We start from the raw sequence: 17,137 nt of genomic DNA on the forward strand, positions 1-17,137 counted from the left end.
AGTAGGGCCGGACAATGCTAAAGCCTGGTCTGAAAGGGCCTAGCCACCAGTGTAAGCCAACACGAATGCAAAGAGGCACCAGAACGTAGTCACGGAGGGCCCATAGGCTTCAAATACAACAGCCCAGGAGGAAGTGGGGGTTTAACTGTAATGCCCTGTTGAGCGCACAGGTGATGGCAAGCTAGCAGCCAATAAAGTTTGATAGGAACCAGCACTACATGGCCAGGCTTGCTAAGACCTATCAGGGAGCGTGCAGCTGCAGGTTCAACTCTCTGTAGCCTGACACACAGCCGTCATTGCCTCTTCACCTTGGCCCATTCAGGAGAGAAAAAGATGCACCCACGGCGCTCATCCGTGTCTAGAGACCGCCTGAATGCAATCAAGCACATTACTTGATCATTGACATTTTCAAATGCTTGGACTAGTTTGACATCAGCAGTCGTCCACAATTTGACAAGGAAAAGCTTCTTTGGATTGGTCAACATTGAGTGAAATTGAAGGATCGAGCTAAAGAGTTTTCATCATTCAAAGGCGTTGCTGGCCTGAGAACCAGGGTCTGATTCGCCCCTCGGCCTTTCGGCCCGTGGCTGGGCCGAAATCGTCCCTGGGGAGTGGGGGCCGGTTTCTGGCCATGCCTGGGCCGGTTTGGAAGAAAAAAAAAAATTCAATTTTTTTTTTCTTTTTCAGAAAACCTTTCATCCTTCTTAGGTCGATAAATGAGTTCCAACACAGGTTGGGTGATTTTGTATGCATATTTGTTCTATAAAAAAGAGCTTAAGTGTAAGTGCTATACAATAACATATTATCATTTGGCGTTGGACGTCTGCTTGGATTCACAGTAATTTAGTGTACTTAGGACAATGCTATTTGATGCCACTTCCTGTTTTGTCAGGGGGTGAAAGGTCATGTTTCATCGCTTCCCGGGATGTCACTTTGGGGTGGGCTCAAATGACATTACATCCGGTGATGTCATTAGAGGTCAAGGGTCGTGAGGCGAGGGGTGGGCCACTTTTTTGAGGCGCGGGTGGGCCACTTTATTTTGGGTGACCGGGCCTATTTCTTGCCCCAGTCCGACCCTGCTGAGAACTAGAGGGACTAGCCTTCAGAGATGGATACAGGATATTGACGAGATCCTTGACAAGGATTGCATCGAGTCATTTTCAGCTGCTGTCTGAAACCGCTAACTCAGGGGTTTAATAGGGCAGCGTGTTTACAGTGCCAGTGGGGGGTTATGTGTATCTATATCAGGGTTGTCCAACTCCAGGCCTTGAGGGCCTGATCCATGTCAGAATTTCATGATGCCCCTCATTAATATTCATGAGGTACATTTGCATACAATGATTCTAAATGTATGCACATTTCTCCTTATGAATATTAATGTGGCATAGCAAGAAAACCAGACTTCTGGCCCTCGAGGCCTGGAGTTGGACATCCCTGATCTAGATGATACTGAGCTGACTAGTCACCTGTGTCAATCAGCAAGATGTGTGATGTGTGTAAACAGTGCCAGGGCTTGAATTTGTTTCTTTGTTTTTTAGAAAGGGCAGCAAATGGCGCCATAGCTTCCGAGGTATTACTCAATTTCTATGAAATCAAATTAAAATGGCCGTATTGAATAATGGATGAAAAAGTTGCATTCTGCAGGACTCCTGACCTCACTTTCTCTTATGCCAGTATGATGGAAAGCAAAATTGAGCCTGGGGCAAAGTGGGTCCGGCCATTTTAAGCCATTACCATGGATGCTGAATGGGGAAACACATTTGGCGCACAGTCCGACTGCAATTCCTATTAGAAGATTTCATGGAACGGTCAGGAAGGACACTGCATGGTTTTCTGTAGAACAGCATCAGTTTGGTTGTTGTCAGAAATATTGTGTTTTCTTAGTTAATTCTTTCAGGTGTGGTTAAGCTTTGTGGCATCCCAGTGAAGAGCTCTTAGACATCTCTTTGTGTCTGAGGGTACTTGTTTCTTTGATATGTCCTCAGGTCATTATATCATCGGATTGGCACTTCAGACAGAAAGGGAGATGGCCTTCTCAGCTGGGAAAGTTGTCATATTCCAAGAACCCGGTGGAGGTTCAGCCTGGATATTAAAGCAGAGAAATGAGGCAGTAAAAGAGCACTGCTGTTTCGCTGAACACATCATTTATCAATGTGAAGGTGAGTTCCGGTGCTTGTTGGAGCTCAGATAACTATTGCCTCTAATGAGCCCAGATGCCTACAGGTTGGGTGTGCTATACAAATTGCAAAATAAATAAATAAATAAATACATTAATAAATAAATGAAGATCAGGCATACACTAGATCCACAGATAGAATGAACAAACCAATCAAATTTGAAAATACACATAAATGTACATTAATTGTTCTGAACGAAACTAACCTCATCTTTAGCCCAATCATCAAAGCTCGTTAATGGCTGGGTCATCAGTGAAGCTAAAGCAGTCCAGCAACACATCATGGTCAGAGTCTCATGGAAAGACATGTAGGTAAAATATAATTTAAATTCCTTCAAAGAACCAAACCTGTACCAATCAGACCATTCATTTAGACTACAGTGCTGCCAAAATCTCTCAGTATTTTGGGCATTTGTCCGCAATCACCAATGACATGTTGACAAAGTGTCCCAAAGATTCTCTTGCTTTGAACAGAGACTTTGGGATTTGGTCTCAAAGTCACAAAACTGTATCAATGCTGTTATTAGTTCCCAGAAGATTTTAACAATCTTAATGGACTCAACTTGCAACTATTTTACCAATCAATATTTTAAATGTGATATTGCCCTCTCTCCAGTCATCTTCCTTGTAGGCTTGTGACCATTCCTAAACAGAATTGGAAGTGCCTAAAAACGGTGCGAAATATTCTTACCAAACTTTCTAGCAACAATATGAGAATACTCTGATTTAGCTTGTGAATGGTTATATCTTAAATAGGTGAAAGCCTGAATGTATCCATTTAAATGCTCCATGGAATGCAGCATGTGTTGTGTAATTTAGGCCTCGGTTGTCAAGCACTATTGTTAAAATAAATCTAAGTTTCTTTCATCAATGACACCCTTGCAACATATCAAACTCATTGAAAAGGCAATACAGACATCACTACAAGTTTGGTGGCAAATCGAGGGTAAATTCTTTCATTTAGTTCAAAATCAATTAAGTGCTTTAAGTGGGAAGCAAATTCCAGGGGGGCGGGGAGAGGGGCTCTAGTTAGGTAGCACAGGTGATTGGAGTGGCAGGGAGGACACCCCACCCACCCGCACTTAGCCTATGCCCCTAACTAGAGCCCCCACCCCTCCCTATGGGGACTGAGTGTCTGGAAATTGTTTAGCTCCTAGCTAGGCAAATCACAGGCCCCGGCCCTCTGCTAGCAAGCTGCCTGTGGAGCAACGGAGCTTGTGATTAAGAAACAAAAGGAGAGGCTTTGTGCCGCAAAAGTATGATAACAGTGAGCCCCAGCTCTCCTTTTGTTACCTAGAGTGAGGAGCCAACCCCAAGCATGCAGCCCTTTCACTCAAGGAGCTGCATTGTTAAAGGGCTGCCGGCATGTGTCAGCGCTTCTGATTAGAAAAAAGGAGAGGCATCAGCCTTATATCATGTGGCTCTTTGGCTACCTGAGGTTGGCGTATCTGTCTGGGGCTAGTCTGGGTTTGGGCCATAGCCCCAGCAAAGCTCTGCCTCTGGAACCCTTTTTGGAGACTGCTAGATCTCTGCCCCTGCTAGTCCTCCTGTTCCACTTAAAGCTCTGTATCATCACTACTATCTCCCGTGGATTTACCACAGGATTACAAACAGATTACAATCTGCTGATTTCTGGCAGTAATGTGGATGATTTACCTCCATCTTCTTGCTGGAGGTACATTCTCCACTGAAACATGTAATATGGGGGTGCTGTAATAAGTCTGTAAAGTGGCTGTAATGGAACTACCACCACTTTACTGGCATACTACCGCACCTCCATATTCTAAAACGGAGTGGACTTCCTGCCATATTTCCGCCCCTTTGTGCCTCACCACAATACTTGTAATGAGGCCCAATGTTTCATGTATAGAATGTGGCCTCTCTTATTAGCTCAAACATTTTACAGTTCCTGGTTATACTCTGTTTTGTATGTCACTCAGCTGCACCCAGATGTAACTTTTTTGTACGTGTGATTTAATTAAGCTAAGACAATGATTGTCAAAGCAGAGATGTGGCCACACCTCGCATGGTGGAGCAGTAAAATGCAGTTAAGAGGATTCTAGGATGATGTTTCTTTTACAACTCGAATAGAATCTTCAGAGCGTTGCTTTGACATTCAAAGTCATTGAGAATCAGAGCAGTAAAATTAAAAAAATCAACAACAAAGAATTTAATTCAGCTTTTATGTTGCAATTCATGCTGGAAACCAGTCTCTAAGCACAGGGCAGGGATGCAAACCTGTGACGCTCTGCGCTGTCTTGCTTGCAATGCAGACAACTGGGCCTCATTACGAGGTTGGAGGGTTGCCACCGACCCTGTAACATTGTTTCCGCTGTCTGATTTCCCAGTACTACGTGGATATTACAGGTGAGGACGGACCGGGACATCAAGTGGCGGAAAGTGTAAGTCCCCATTCCCGGATTCCACGGGAATGGGGAAACGGAAGCACCAACACCATTGCTAACAGTGCCGGTGCTTCTGTGAAAACCATGCCTGGAGGGGCCAGTACTCCTGCAGGCAATCTCCAGAAAGGGTACTGGTACGCTGCTACCGGCACCCTTATTTCCAGACCACCAGTATTGGAATGAGGCCCAGTGTGTTGCCCCCAAACTATTTTCCCGAAATGAACTCTTCAAACCTTAAATGACTTCATCATAGACTGGGCGAGGATGGACAATATAAAGTTTAGAGAATGCACCCTTCGTATCTCCCCCAACGCGGTGACTGGGAAAAGTAACAGCAGGGACTGGCATACACCGCTCAGCACTATTTCCAATTCAGAGATTAACTACAAGCGTCTCACGGTCGCATCCTAAAAGCAAAGACAGCTGCAATTTTAAAATGTATTGATTCGAATGTTGTGCTTCTACGTGTTCTCTCAGCAAAGACCTAGTGGCCAGATTGAAGGGGTCCAAGGACTGATAGTGTTGAAGACTGCTGCAGGGCTGACAAGGAGAGGAGATTTGATTCTGCAAGTTCGGCGACTGTCAAGAGGCAGCCAATGCCATTTTAGGCAAAATGAGCCAGCAAGAGAGAGAGAATGAATGTAAAATACACTATGCAATACATCCTATATGTCACGTAGCACAACAAATGGGCCTCATTTTGAGTTTGCCGGTTCAGGAACTAAGGTAACGGTAAGCTTGCCGGTACCGTAGTTCCCGGACCGGCAAACTACGAGTTGTGCTCGCAGGTCAGACCGGGCGGGGAGAAATGCACCCGCTAACACAGCATGTCGGATGCACAGGTACCGTTGTGAACGGGGCCTGTGCATCCAACCTCCCCGTTCCCATTCGGGCCGAATGGGGATGGGGAGCATCTTTCTTTCCTGGTGCCCGCAAATGGGCAAATACCGGGTCCTGCAGGGCCGGAATGCCCCGGTAATTACCCGTTCGTGGAGCCAGAAAATATTGCAAGTTTGGCAGCAGCCTGCCGGTTTTACCGGCAAGGCTACCAGCAAACTTGTAATGAGGCTTAAGTCTGGACTATATTAAATATCAATCCTGTTTACATATAATTATTTCAGGTTATCTGTGCAATAAGGTTTCGGCATGCACAAAAACCCGTACACACTGACATTAGCTTCCACTCACAAAACCACTTCCCTTTTCCAAAATTAAACCCCAATGAAGAGACATATATTGAAGCAATGTTATACTCACATCAATATCATGTGTCAGTCTTCTTAATAAAAATATATGCAGTCATTCTAATGAACTTGGAATGTTCCATGATTTTATTAGATGCAGCCAAGAACTCTCATTGGAGCTATTTTCTGTAATGGGATTCTGTAATGTGATATTCTCCAGTCCAGGGAAAGCGATTCAGTTAGGGTCAGTTGATGGAAGCTGCTGTATGAGAAGAGGCTGATGACAGATGTGTCCTTCATAAAGTTGTTCGACGATAAACACCGTCAGAGGATCAAGAACTATTGGAGTGCGCGATAGCCACATACTTGTTACTGCCATATATGGTGCCTATTTGCACAGAGGTGTCAGATGCATTGCCTGGGGAAGCAAGTAAAATGCGAGGGGCCACAACTGCTAGAGTTGATAATGCCAATTGACGTCCATGTCAACAATGAACTGATTACCTTTTTTACGTTTGTTTTACATTTCTATTGCCAAATAGTATATCAAATCTTAAAGAAACTTTCAGCATCTTGAAACCTGCATGAACCTAACTCAAATGGAATGTGATTATGACTGTGATGAAATAATTACAACTATCAGGCACATTTCTTGAGCAGGGTTCTGCAACCCTAGGCCTTCAAGCCATTTTGACTACAACTCCCTTCAGCACTAGTCTGCATTGTCAAAAGTGAGGGGTCATTGGATTTCTAGTTAAAAAAATCTGGAGAGCCACAGGTTGCAGGCTCCTGTTCTAGAGAAACCTTTGCCTCTGCCATGATAAAAGGTGATGTTTTGACACATCACATTGAAAGACATGATGTCAATATATGTTGCATCCTGTTTAGATACTGCACCTTAACAGAGTGGCAAAGAGTATTTAAGTAGCATATGGGAGTGGGAACTCATTTAAGATCCTTCTCACCATCCTTTGAAGGGTGAGATAGTGAGGAGAGTCATTTACCCTCTTTTGTGTCCATGCACTGCCCTGGGACAGTTCCAATGTTATCTTCCACTTCTGACTTCTCATACTCCCAGGGTAGGTCACCAGATCATCTCTGAGTGTGTTCACTACAGACATGTCCAATTGAAGCTTCGAAAGCTGTGCTCTGGCTCTTCTCTTAAATACCCGGCAAATGAAAACAGTTAAAGCGACATTAAAACTAGAAAAATTGGTATGCCGACTGTGCCAACGTCTATTAGCACGTGGAAATTGTTATTGACCTGCTCTTAGCCAATCTGAAGGTTTAGAGTGCAGTGAATAACAATTGGTATTGACTGCATTCTGAACATTCTGTCTTCAGAAGCAAACAGGGAAACAACAATGCAATTTCCAGGCAAGATTTTTTTTTCACAATGGACATTCTCTCGGGGAGGGTGTTTTCTTTTCTGCAACATCCTATTTAACACACAAAGGAGAAAGAGAAAACGTTGGAAAAGGCTTCTCATAGAGAAACAGTTAACTTTTAATGCATGCTCATGTCAAACCTGTTCCTGTTCAACCAAGCTGCAACTAAAAGGCTTAATTGATGAAGACAACCATGTAATTTAAATACAACATAAAACCACATTTAATTTACTAACTCTATATACTTTACTCACTCTTAAAGCAACCTTTTTTACTTCACCAACAAAACTCCAAAACATGTTTTGCTGCTACCACCTTGTGCAAATAGCATTATAGACCTTGGGAGGGGGTCATTATCGAACGTATGGCCTGTAGCGAAGTGAACCCTCCCTCAGTCCATAAGGATATAATATTATTCCTGTGGCTTTAACCCCCCCCCCCGTTCCAAGGGCTGGAATGGGTGTAACGGCCCGGCAGCCAAAGTTAAAGGGCCTGAGGGGTCCAGGTCATTACCCCAAGTTCCTGCCCTTGGAACGCGGGTTAAGGGCATTAGCACACGGGTTACAGCTTTGGGTTCTAAAAAAAGTGTTTTCATTAATTGCCAAGCCCGTCCTGTTCAGTGAATGAAAATGCTCATCCAAAATGGCCGCCATGGTTCAAGAAGGCTGGGCACCTTTTCTGTGACCATGGCGGCCAGAAAAAGGAAGTTGCTGCAGCGGTGGTGGGCGGCAGCCACCGCAATCAGGTAAGTGGGAATGGTGAGGAGGGTTGGGATCCTTTTAAAAAATTCAAATAAAGAAATGGGAGGGGGGAGGAAGGAAGATAGCAGCCCGTGGCGGGGAGGCAGCCTGCAGGTTCTGTGGAACCCGGGCTGACATTATAGGTTTCAGCCCGAGATCAGCAGCACCTGATTGGCTGCGCCCCCTGCCCCGGGTGCTAATAGGATGTGAGCCATGCTGTAAATTGCCCTTAACTACAGCAAGCCCAGATAATATAGGGCAAACTGAATGTTATATTATGTGTCGGGCACATTTAAGATTTACTTTGTGTTTGTTTGGCTTGCCTACGCTCGAGATCGGCCACTCATCCAGATCTGATTGCAATATTATCTTTACGGCGATATTTCTATGAAACAATGACAGCAGATGGATCGAGCCCCACATATTTGGTTCTTTAATCTCCAGAGCTGGCACACCATGTATTAGTTGGCCTTTCACCAAAATAAATATTTTGCTCAGGCCTGGTAGGTTGTGTTTATCTTTCCCTTTCTAGCCAGGAATAATTGAGTTAATGTATCAAGCCACCTAGACAGTACCCTGTTGAAATTAATTTCAATATTTTACAGACATTCATGCCGACTACACATGCACCGTCGTTTACGAGTTCCATGGAAATTTGCGAAATGCCTGGACAGTTTTTCTATTAATATGACTGTATTCTCCGCTGCTATGTCAATGGTCATGAATTGTAATGATCCCGTTTTTATGCGAGATGTTGCAGAATTTGTCAAAGGCAGTTTTTGAATATTTCTAAGACTATTTTGAGCTTTTTATTTAATGTCTGTGTGATTTTTGTTTCATTGAATGCGTGAATGGATTTTTTTTTTTTTCTGTTCTGAATACAAATGTGAACTTGAACCTTCATGTGCTTTGTATCTTCTTGGCTGGAATTGCAGCCTGGTAAAAGCCTTGAGCTTATTGGTCAATTTCATTACAGACAGTTGTCAAACCAGAATCCAGGCCATTAACAGTAGTATTGCAGGGGGCTTAATATGCAGATTTGGCGCTGTCATGCCCTGCTCCATTGCATCTTGGGATCTCTTACAATCATGTCTGGATGACCTCAAAGTCCAATAGAAAAAAAACAATAGAATATACCTTCTATTAATATCAGTCTATCTTCGTAAAATGTCTGTGTCTCTTGCCTTTTGCAATCTTCTGGGGACCTTTTCTTGTCATTTTCCCCCCAATTATTTTATTAGAACAAGCAAGCCTTATGCATCGGCATATGCATAACATACAAGAAGGAGCACAGCATTATGCATACCTCCCCAATAACTAATTTTCTGTTTTCTTTCGTTCTACATCACAAATTGTACTATGCATCGCCAAATCCCACCCACTCATCCTGGAGTGGTCCAGGAGGGTCAGGTAAAAAGCCCCAACTGTATAACACTGACAAATAAATACCAGATTTAGGGTAATAGCCGAATGTTAGAACACCACCCCAATCCAGGGCAAAGGAACAATGCAGCATGTCATGGCCACTTGTTGAGAACCCCTGCATAAGGGTATGAGAGAAGTGCACCACTCTAAGTGCCAGGCACAGCCCCCATCATATGGCATCGGAACGTCAGGCCCTCTAAATAAGATGTAGTTGAATCTGGTTGTATAATGCAATGGACTGGGAACTTGGTTAAGTGCACCCTTCTGTTTCCTCCCCTCGGTTCTAGTAGATCCCTTTCTGCCAAATTGCCTGCTCTCCACCTCCCCCGTTGTTAGTTCCCCGCTTCCTTGTATCGCTGCTTCCCTACCCACGATCTGTCCCTATGACTTGTACAGTGCTCCTTAGCTTCCTGAAGCCTAGTCCAGACTTAATCCATACTCTAATAAAGCTCCAACTTGCCCTCACAATAAACCTTTAGCCTCACTGGACCCAACAAAGATGAATCAGTCCCCTTTTCATTAGAGCCTTCTTAATTTTCTGATGTCTTTGTTGCATAGTCCCACATAAATCCAGGTACAGAAATATACTCCTGTCCCAGTAAACACATTTCCTTCTTATATTCTATCTTCAGTGGAGTGTCTTCTTGCATTGGGTGTCACAATTCTTCCATCAAGGCACCCTACTCTGACCATTTCCCCTCCAGCCCCCTAGCAAGGAGACAGGAGGATCTACAAACGTGCACTGGGTTGAGGGCAGTCCCCCAGATGTATTCAGAGATAAGTAAAGACCGTACCACTTGCTTCAAATCTTCACCTTCGTCAACCACAGAAAGTCCCACCTCTCCCCTGTGTTCGCTGTCCTTGTGGTGTTCTCACGTCTCTCCACCTTTCCTTGGAGATCTACCACAGTGGCAACTGCACAATCCGAAAACATTTGGAAGACAGGAGTAGCAGCATCCAGGACTGCCACTCTGGCAACTCCATCTCAAATTATGTCAGAGATTTGTGAAATCTTAACTGCATGTGGCTCTATATAGGAACTCGAAGTTTCCAACTTGGATTTCATGCAAGTAATAGCATTCTGGATATTATTAGTGGTTATCGGGAGAGGGGGGGTCTCGCAAAGGAATCCCATGGTTTGATGCATCAGCCCCTGATTGCATTCTAGCTGGCCCCCTCCCAAGTTTCCCTCTACTTAGAATTGGGCCTCGAATCAAAAAGGACTAATTCCTAGAAGGTTTATTGTTGTTCTTGGACATGGTGTGGCAGCAAACAAGGACACCTTTAGGATTGCAAGATCAGCAACTGATGGCAGGCCTTGGTCATTCAGGATACCCTTTGGAAATCCCAAGGTTTTCTGTCACCTTTGATGCTCTAGTTTGTTCCATGTGAGTGGGTCTAACAATTTAGTCAGTGAGCCGAACTCTAGGCTCACTCCGCTTGTTGCCCTACTTGTTGCTTATTTACCCCCGCTCTTCACTCCCAAAGCCACGCCACTGTGCTTCTGAAACTGCTCATGAAAAGGTTATTGGTTGTGCATTCTGTGCTCCCCTCCACCATGCTGTGCTTTTCTGAGCTGAAGGGGAATGCATAATCACACACATTTTCCAATCTGATGTAGTTTACGGGTGGAATATTCAGCTGTGAAAATCAAATCCATCTGCTGGTCATAGTATGTATGAATGTATGGAATATATAAAAGATGAACCTGGGCAGGGAACACTGTACAATGGGGAGGCCACCAGGGGTTGCAAACAGGGTGCAGAGGTAGCAGGGGAGCAGTGGCGGTGCGAACAAGGGAAGCAGTAACTACAGAGGGCAGGATAGCATTGAGGGAACAATCAGCAATTTGTGACACGTTCTTTGAAGGCTAAGGCCTTCAGGTCCTTCCTGAGGTTGGAGGGGGTGAGTCTTATCTGCATTCACAACTTGTTGCATAGACAGGCTGCATAGCAGGAAAAGCGCTGAGCGCGTCTAATGATGTCAGCTTCAGGGGCGGGCGATCTGTATTATTGCTGCGAGGGCACTTGAACTAAGGGCGATGCATCAACTGATTAGATTAGTACAAGATGGCCATACCTGACACGTTATTTCCGCATGTGTAAAAGTGAGGAAAACTAAGGTAAGATGCATAGGAACACGTTTTATGATTGATCACATTATGCTAAACACGGCATGCCCGAACGATTGGGACACTAACATTTTTTAGCACACTTCCCTTTTAAGCGATTACAGATCTTTCACGCTGATGCACTTGTTCTGTGTCCCCGAGCAGGTCATTGACACAGAACACATCTTCCAATATATATCTTCACAAGCTCTAGTGAAGACATAAATCTCTTTCGTCCAGTCCTAAAATTTGAACCAGACAGATTCTCCCAACTTTTGACAAGTGTGTGCATTCTCTCGTAAACAGAGGGCATGAGAGTTAAGCCTCACTGGGCGACTCGCCTGGCACTCTTCCAAGGTTCGCGAGGCATTTATGCCTTTATGTGCCCTTATTATTTTGGTTAGGAACCCATTAGAACCCCATAGTTTGTCCCTGTTATAATGGGATTGTTCTCATGTCCATGTGCATTGCATAATATTCACAGCATCCAAACACGTGCCATATTCTTTTCAGTATCCTGGAGAAATTCCCTCCCACCAACAAATGTCCTGACATTAAGCCAGTCTCTCTTTTGTGACCTGGTGACTGCCCCACAAGGCTCAATGCAAACCCAGGAACACTGAGCACAGAATCGAGGGCTGGATGTTCTTTGTGCGTTACTGCTTTGAATATCATCTTACTGAATGGGCTTTTTTTGACTGGTGATCTGTGGGGCTGACTGGTGGCTCTCCCCATCACTGTTTCAACAAAAGGGCACACATCTGATGCGGGGCTTAAACTGAGCTAATACACGGTTGTTGCTTATGTTCATGGCCCAGTGGAGCCACTCCCTGCGCTGTAACTCTCTGTGGGGACCCTATTATTTACAGCGACTCAGCAGAGGCGGCCCTGTTTGCCTTACTGATGCCTGCTCTTTGTGGTGTGCGACAGGCAAAGAAAGAAACAAAGCCCACATGTTATTGTGTTACTGTTCCTTTAAGAGCTTGCAGCTGCGCTGTTTGGAGTCCAAGCCACGGGCTTCATTGTGCCTTCCTTATTTGCTCTGCTGAATGCTTCCACTCAGGTCTGGGATGTGTGGCTTTTATCAGCTGAGTTACCCCCTGCGCTGTCTCTAACACTTGCCAGCCATAGCTCTCAACCATTTGTCTTGCAAAGGCTGGTGAAATCACCCGATTTTGTTTTTTGGCGGGTGAGACGCCCATTGGAATGAATGGGCGTGCAGGAGGCTTGGCGGGTGAGTCAGCCCTTTGCAAGGCGGGTGACACCCGCCAAAAGCGGGTGAGTTGAGAGCTATGCTTGTCAGCCCTGTAGCAAACAGCCTGGGAGTAGGAGCGGAAGCATGCCATTTACCTAGGGTGACCAGGCCACCGACATAAAAGCAGGACTTTAATTTGACAATGGCTACTATGACTACACATTAGTGGAAAAAGATGTGTAAGAATGTTGGTTGGGGGGGTGTGGGGGGGAGTCATTATCCTCGAAATAAATTGGGTTTGGCCGTGACTGTAAGAATGTACAAAGCAAAGGAACCTTAGGGCCTCATTATAAGTTGGGCGGTGTGGTAAAATGTTGTGGCAGCAATAGTGTTGCCGCCACATTACTGCACCGCCTAACTATGAGTTTGGGGGTAAGGTGGAGGACAAACCGCAAGCAAGAAGCTGGTGGTAATTCTGCCACCTTACCATCCAAAATCGGCCAATTCGGATTCCCACTGTCAAGATTACCACCAGCGGTAATACTGCCAACATCATCCATGGACTCCAATGGACACCAATTAATGGGGACCAACACCGCCTACCTCCACTTGTAATCCGGCAGTAATGGTAATACAGTTGAATGGCAGCTCGGCTGATTTACCGCAGGGATACCACCAAACTTATAATGAGGCCCTTTGTCTCTGATTACTATTTAGGGGTTGTTCTGAAGCCTTTCCCAAGTAGTGTCTGTGGCACAATCGGATAATGAATTTGGCTGTTAACTGAAACGTTGAGGGTTCAAGCCCATCCCCAGATGATTTATGAGTTCATGTAAAATTTTCATGTCACACTAACATTTATTTGGTTTCTATTTTTTGGTATAAGAGCCAGATGTGATGATTATTGCCAGTGGTCACACTCCCTTTACGCAAAACCGGGACAGGGCTTTCAAGTAAAAACAAAAATAAAATCCTGGGACAGATGGCCCAATTCCAGAGAGTCTTGGCAAAACGGGGACCTCTGCTCACACTATTTATACGGTATCAGGTAATATTATCCCCACCAAAAATATTGCCGTATTTATGGTCGTCGGCAACGGCCATAGGCGATATTTTTAGTGGGGATAATATTAGGGTATTTTGGGAGAGGGAGTTGCGGGGGTGTCCCTCCCTTTTAAAATAATACAGGGGTTACAGGGGTGTCCCCCACAGGCTCCATGCCTTAATATCGCCGCAAAAATATGGCGATATTTTTGTATGGTGATATGTTTGGAGAGATATTAACACTTGAAACCATTTATACTGTTATGTATTATCATGTAGGTTATGTTATAATAGGCTAAGCCATAGTAGATGATTTTGTGGCTTGTTCTGCTATGTTATGTTGCATCATCCTATGTTATGTTACACCTTGTAATTTAATTGTAATTTTGTTATACCATATTTCATTTTATATGGTGCAATGCCTTGCTATGGCACGTTAAAAAATGTTATGTTATGTTATTTGAATTTGTACAAGCACTTTGTTGTGGCCTCTAAGAATGACAGGATGCCTGTGGTGATTCTAACTGCCTTTATTGCTTAACAAAACAGGTGACTGCAATTGTCCATGTGCGGGGCAGGGGCAGGTACTCACAGTCTCAGGCTGGGCCTTCCAGATACTTCACTGGAGGCAGGGTGTGCACTTGGACTGCACGCTGTAAACTTCCAGGGCCCCCATGAGGCCTCCTGTGGCATTGGATTTATGCCCTGGAAGTTGGGTTGCACAGGCTCATAGGGCCTCAGTTACCTTGGCTCCTCATCAGGAGCAGCGCTCTCCAGACCCCTTGTCTGGCGCTCTGCCAGCCTTCACTGGCGCCAATGTCCACTCGAGGAGCACGGGTCGGCGGGATCTCGTTATGCCGAGATCTCGCGAGACCGCGCTCCTGCGATCACGTGACATTACCACACACCTCCTTTGCTGGGAAAAGGATGCATGGTCATTCCATGACGAAGTCTGCAAACTTGCTGGGTTTCCTTTTCTGTCTCTGTGGTCTGCCTTGATCTAGGAGCGGGGCAGGGTTACGGGAGTACTCTTGGGGAGGTGTGGGTGATTCAGGTTCTCCTTGTTTTGCCCTTCACTGTAACCCCCTGAGTGGGGTTGGAGAGTTGCTGCTTGAGAACTCGCTGCCGTAGGGTGACTCCGAGGCATCTCTTTCTGACTGGCAAGGGTTTTCGGATGGCTCTTGTAGGTCTTGATCTTCTCCGGTTTCCCAGTGTGGCTGTTCAATAGATTTTTTCCTGTGGTACATGGCCACCCTTTCTAGATTCCATTTCCTTCCATCGCTGGTGCAGATGTGGTTTGGCCCTTTGGCAACGACTTCTATGGGACTGCTGTATCTGGAGCCTGTCACAGTGTCCTTGTGGGGAAGCCGTATCTTGACCAGGTCGCCTCTGTTAACTGCTGTGTGGCGAGCAGCCCGCCGCGTGTCTCCTTGAGCCTTCATGGCTTCTTTGCTCCACTGCATGCGAAAGACTACGTCTTCCATGTCCACATCTTCGGCAGCCCTCACTTGATGGAGCCACGGTGGTATCAGTGTGGATGCTGCCCTTCTCCCCCTTAACAAATGGAATGGTGACAAGCCGGTGACAGCGTTGGGAGTGATGCGGTGGGCTGCAACGGCCTCCTTGACCGTCTTGTACGGGTTTAGGCCCGAGGCATGCGCTATTTGCAGTTCCCCTTTGATGAAGCGGTTCGCCCGCTCGACCAGGCCATTGGCCTGTGGGTGGTAGAGACTTGCTCTTCGCTGTTGAATATTGTTGAGTTTGAGGAATTTCTCCATTTCTCGAGAGACCAACTGGACACCATGGTCCGTCACAATTTCCACCGGGAGGCCTTCGCGCTGGAATATGGCGGTGAGTGCTTCAATGACTGTGTTTGTGGTGATGTCTGAAGTGAAGTCAACTTCGACCCATTTTGAGAAATAGTCAACCGTGACTATCCCGTATTTATGTTCTGGGGGCATGCTGTCCAGTGGCCCGATGAAGTCCAACCCTAGTTTGCGCCACACCCCTTTGGGGATTTCGGTGGGCAGCATGGGGGCTTGTCTCACAGACAGGCGCTTGTCGCTGTTTGTGCACTCATGGCACCTTTCAACCATTTGTCGTATGTCCTGATCCATGCCTGGCCACCAGTTGGCATTGCGTATCCTGCGCCTGGTCATGTTGCACCCCAGATGGCCTGAGTGCGCTCTGCACAGTATTACTTTGCGAATTCCGCTGGGCGGGATCACTTGGTCACCCCTAAGAATGAGACCGTTCATGGCAGTGATTTCGTCGTTCACCTTCCAGTAAGGACGTAGGCCTTCGGGAATCGCTCTTTCATCAGGCCACCCTTCACGGACCCAGGCTGCTACACGCCGTAGTGCATCGTCCTGCTCGAACTCCTCCTGCCAGTGGCGCTCACTCAGTTCATGTACTCGCCGTTCCTCAAGTCGCCTATGGAGGCCACGACACATTCGTCTTCTAAGAATGTGGTCCCAGGGGCGTTTTGATTCAGGAGCCTGGACATGCAGTCCACTTGTGCGTTTTTCCAGCCGGCAATGTGGGCTATCTCGTATGTGTACTTTTGAAGTTTTGTGGCAATCCTGGCCAGTCTCGGGGTGGCAGTCTTGGTGCCGCCTGGGCTCAACATGTGAATGAGGGGTTTGTGGTTGGTGACCAGTCGGTGACCAGTCTAAATTTCGTGCCCCAACGTAAGATCTGAAGTAGTCGACGGCCCAGGCACAAGCCAACATTTCTTTCTCTAAGGTGGAGTAATTCTTCTCCGCTGATGATAGTGCTTTTGATGCAAATGCCACGATATTTTCAGTGACGCCCTTCTTCTGGGTCAGGGTGGCCCCCAGTCCGTATGCGCTGGCATCCGTAGTGATGCAGGTGTCCCATTCGGTGTTGAAGGGTTTTAGGCATGGTGCGTGCAAAATCCTACTTTTGATTTCAGTGAAGGCTCTGTCTTGCTCTGGCCCCCAGGAGTAGGTTGCTCCTTTCTTCAGAAGTTCCCTCATGGGGGACGTGGTTTCGGAGAACCTTGGGACAAATTTTGCATAGTACTCCGCTAGCTCCAGAAACGAGTGGAGTTCTTCTCTGGACATCGGGGCCGGGGCGTCTGCTTTGGCCTCCATTAGGTTCTTCTTGGGGCTCACCCCTTCGCTTGAGATGCAGTACCCAAGGTATTCTACCTTGCTCACTCGGAAGACACATTTCTCGTGGTGAAGATGAACGCCTGCCTCTTGAAGCTTGCTCAGGACTGTCCTGAGTGCTTTGTCATGGGTCTTGTTGTCCTTGGCATACACAAGGATGTCATCCTGAAGGAATGAGACGTTTGTGAGTCCTTTGAGTAGGGAATTCATCATTCTCTGGAATGCGGACGCTGCCGAGGACAGCCCAAACGGCATGCGGGTGTATTGAAAGGTGCCGAAGGGAGTGATGAACGCCGTAAGAGGGCGCAAAGACTTGTGTAATGGAATCTGGTGATA

The 17,137-nt window shown here is 46.1% G+C and overlaps 1 protein-coding gene and 1 long non-coding RNA gene across 2 annotated transcripts in view; one reads left to right on the forward strand and one right to left on the reverse strand.

Moving 5' to 3' along the window:
- Nucleotides 1-17,137, forward strand: part of LOC138487764 (uncharacterized) — a 147,875-nt gene that overhangs the window by 84,124 nt on the left and 46,614 nt on the right. The window lies entirely within an intron of this gene.
- POU2AF2 (POU class 2 homeobox associating factor 2) overlaps nt 1-17,137 on the reverse strand; it is a 106,164-nt gene that overhangs the window by 53,447 nt on the left and 35,580 nt on the right. The gene's annotated exons all lie outside the window — the stretch shown is intronic.

This window comes from Ambystoma mexicanum, chromosome 9, assembly GCF_040938575.1.
Source record: "Ambystoma mexicanum isolate Mex_15411 chromosome 9, UKY_AmexF1_1, whole genome shotgun sequence".
Lineage (NCBI taxonomy): Eukaryota > Metazoa > Chordata > Amphibia > Caudata > Ambystomatidae > Ambystoma > Ambystoma mexicanum.